The following is a 3,878-nucleotide window of genomic DNA, read 5'->3' as shown; positions in this document are numbered from 1 at the left end:
GTGTGTGTGTGTCTCTTGATTATGTTTATATTACAGTGTGGGGACCAAACAAACCAGTTTTTTTAATGTTGTGAGGACCATTTTTCAGGTCCCCACAAAGATCTGTGAATGCAATCAAAAAAACAAAATGGCAAAAATCTTTTGGTATTTTGGTTACTTATGGTTAAGGTTAGGGCTGGTTAGGGGTTAAGGTCGTCATGTTGCGATTAGAATTTTCCCCATAGAAATGAATGGAGAGTCCCCACAAAGATATAATCACAAACCTGTGTGTGTATGTGTGTTAACTGAGGGGTTAAGAGAAGAGAAAAGGCAGGAGAAATGGATGCTGACTGTTAGGTGCTGAATGTCCCTGTATCCAGCCGTTATCCACCATGTCCCTGTATCCAGCCATTATCCACATGTCCCTGTATCCAGCCATTATCCACCATGTCCCTGTATCCAGCCGTTATCCACCATGTCCCTGTATCCAGCCGTTATCCACCGTGTCCCTGTATCCAGCCATGACCCGCCATGTCCCTTTATCCAGCCATGACCCGCCATGTCCCTGTATCCAGCCGTTATCTGCCATGTCCCTGTATCCAGCCATGACCCGCCATGTCCCTGTATCCAGCCGTTATCCGCCATGTCCCTGTATCCAGCTGTTATCCACCATGTCCCTGTATCCAGCTGTTATCCACCATGGCCCTGTATCCAGCCATGACCCGCCATGTCCCTGTATCCAGCCATTATCCACCATGTCCCTGTATCCAGCTGTTATCCACCATGGCCCTGTATCCAGCCATGACCCGCCATGTCCCTGTATCCAGCCGTTATCCACCATGTCCCTGTATCCACTCAAGGCCAGACGAGTTGCCATGGTTCATTCTGACTTTTTGCCCATATGCACATGTTGTAAAGGGAAATTAGTTATATCACCTTAATCCTGACTGGGGAGACCATACAGGAAATCATCCTGTTTATTTTAAGGATTTAGGGGGTTGAAGATCTTGGGTGGGAGGTAGCTGTTTGTCTTGTCAACATGCTGGGATCATAAATGCTTTTTGCTGCAGTCTTCGGTTTTCTTAAGCCCACTGGGAGATACACGCAGCCCCCACGTGCCACATCCGCCCTCATATACCCTGAGCTTGGCTGGAGAGCCCTAAAGCCTGTCATCTGTCACCTGGGAGGGTTCCTCTGCCACACACAATCTCTGGGGGTTTCTCTGTAAGATTGTCCCCCAGTGTTTCGCCGGGTCTGATCAAAATAGTATTACAAGCGCCACAGTGGAACCGCAAATGAGAGTGTGGGGTCTGTTTAATATGACTTCGTATTTGGTGGTGGAGTGTGGTCCAAAACCTGTATGATTCATGAAGCTTCCTCATGGCAGCACTGGAAAATCAGTGAGGATCATTTAGATGCTTTCTGAGCGCTGCTTTTTAAACCAGTACCTCCCACATGTTACCCTGTGGCCTCAAAATGTTGCTGTAAGTTCGAAAATGTGCTGAATAAGGAGCGGATATGAAGAAAACTAATGGATGTATCCAGATCAGTATCAGATTGTGGGTAATTATGGCAAATTTCAGAGTAACTCTGAGGTGAATTGACAGTTTGACTGTTCATTAGAGGATTCTTTATGTATATCTTAGCGTAACGCTACATAATCTTAAGGGAAGTGTGGGGAGAAATATCTGCAAGATGTTATCTCACATGTCAACTCAAAATCTGTAATACAACAATAAATGAAAACATAAAAGGATCAGATAGTAAATGGAGGGGATTTGGGGAGTGAGTAAGCATTTATTTACCACTTTATATTAACTTTGATATTTATGCTGAAAAGATACAAGAATTAGACCATTTATATGCAGTAATACAGTGTAGCAGAATACATGTTATCTAAAGGCAGACAGTGCAAAACATCCAGCAGGGGGCGACATTATTCAAGGGTTGAATACCTATTGACCACTTCCATGTTAGACTTAGAAAGAGGAGCTAGCTGAGGTCTAATTGCTCTCTGCCTGGCCCTTTCCTCTTTCGAGTGCTTGTTTCTGATGAATGGGTGGAGTGTGTAAAGGCCGGTGCCACTTCAGAGAGCTGCGGCTCAGACAAACCGGGCCTGATGAAAATGAACCACTTGAGTTTGTTTCCCATTCGCCGTAAACGGAAACAGGATCCACAGTTTTCCCCTCTCAGCCACTCCTCTGACTGGTTCCCTCTGTCTCACACATGCACAATGACAAAGGATCCCGTAAACACTCCGCTGCTTCCGTCATTCTCCTAATTCCAAGGGAAGAGGAAAAAGGTTCAGGATGTGAGGGAAGATGCATTTGAAGATGTTCTCAGGACTGAAATAGTGCCCAGTGGGAAACACTTTGCTTTGTGCTTGGGGTTGGGAATAGATGGGAGAGTCTTAGAACACGGTGGAGGAAATGTGTCCTTTCCACTGCCAGACGTCTTTAACAATTTACAGATTTTTGTTAGCCTGTTTAAAAAAAAAAGTTTCCATCTCAGCGGCCAAGACATGACAGTGATTTGGCAAGTTTGCTCTGACCACAATAGACCCTCCTCCCCTCTAGGGGGAGCCACTGCCTTGTACCCTATGCTCTGATCTCCCTGCGACCGTGGCCAGGAAAAGTGCTTGGAAGATGATTTCTTATTATTATTGTCATTATTATTATTATTATTATTCACACATTTGCCCTGAAGGATTGCCGCAGCTCTCTAATGCTCTATCTAGCACCCACAATGAAAAATGGCCGTCTTAGAAATGTTCTCCTACATATTCAAGCTACAACTGTGCCACTCCATGATAAAAGAGGGAGACGTGGAACGGAGCCAAAGAGGACAGCTGAGAGATTGCACATGTGTGCATTTGTGGGCAGAATTCTTGTGCAGATTCAAACCTACCCTGACCTTAGGTTGCTGCCATGGAAACGATTCCCCGAGTTCTGTAAACATATATATTTTTCCACACTAAATAATGGTTCAGAAAACTGAGCTTTTATTTCAGATTTTTTAAATGATCATTTATCTTTGTGAGAAAAGTCTTCACTGTGTATATAACAAAGACTTAAAACAACATGTTTGTGCAACTCCTAAAATGAATTTTCATTTCTGATTAAGAAATCCCCTTGAATCACAGAGGGACGTCTTTGCACAAAATAATGTTGACCTTTAAATCCTGGACATCAATACATGACAACCTCAGTGCCTACATTCGTTGTTGTGCCTTTGGATGGACTGCAGTATAAACATTAATATTCAATGTAAATAGAGTATTCTTGGTTGGAACATCACTGGATGTTTAATATTGATTAATATTGCTGCTACATCTCAGTGCTATAATGTGACATAATGAACACATTAGGGCAATTTTACAAAGCAGAAGTAATTAGGTAATGCTTCACCTGTAGTGACAATCAAGCCAGTGTCTGGTCCTATTTGTTGATTTCCATTTTCTGTGCCTTTTTTCCCCCGGACTGACATCAATTGTAATACAGCACCCAGCATGATTGTGTCTCTGCCAGAGAACGTGTCCCAGGCCAGCTTTGGACTGTGGCTTGGCACAGATAGGCGTGGCTGGGAGCCTGAAGCCTTTTTCATCTGCCCACGCCGCTTACACAGCCAGATGCAAATGGAACGAGGTGTTTTATCTGCTCGTTAGGCCTGCCCTGTGCGGAGGGCTTCCAGCATGCTTCTGGGGCGTGTCGCTTTCCATGGAGCGTGTTTTCCGTTGGACCATAGAATGCCCTGGGAACTGGACTGCTTGCTTCCAAATGCCCCCCCCCCCACGTCCCAAGTCCTCGTCGGCACATACTGTGTTTTAAAGGGTTAATGTCACTACCTCATTTCCCTCTTAATTAAATGATGAAGATTCACACGGTAATAAGATCCATCAT

This window comes from Paramormyrops kingsleyae, chromosome 1, assembly GCF_048594095.1.
Source record: "Paramormyrops kingsleyae isolate MSU_618 chromosome 1, PKINGS_0.4, whole genome shotgun sequence".
Taxonomy (NCBI): Eukaryota; Metazoa; Chordata; class Actinopteri; order Osteoglossiformes; family Mormyridae; genus Paramormyrops; species Paramormyrops kingsleyae.
This window is presented reverse-complemented; position numbering follows the sequence as displayed.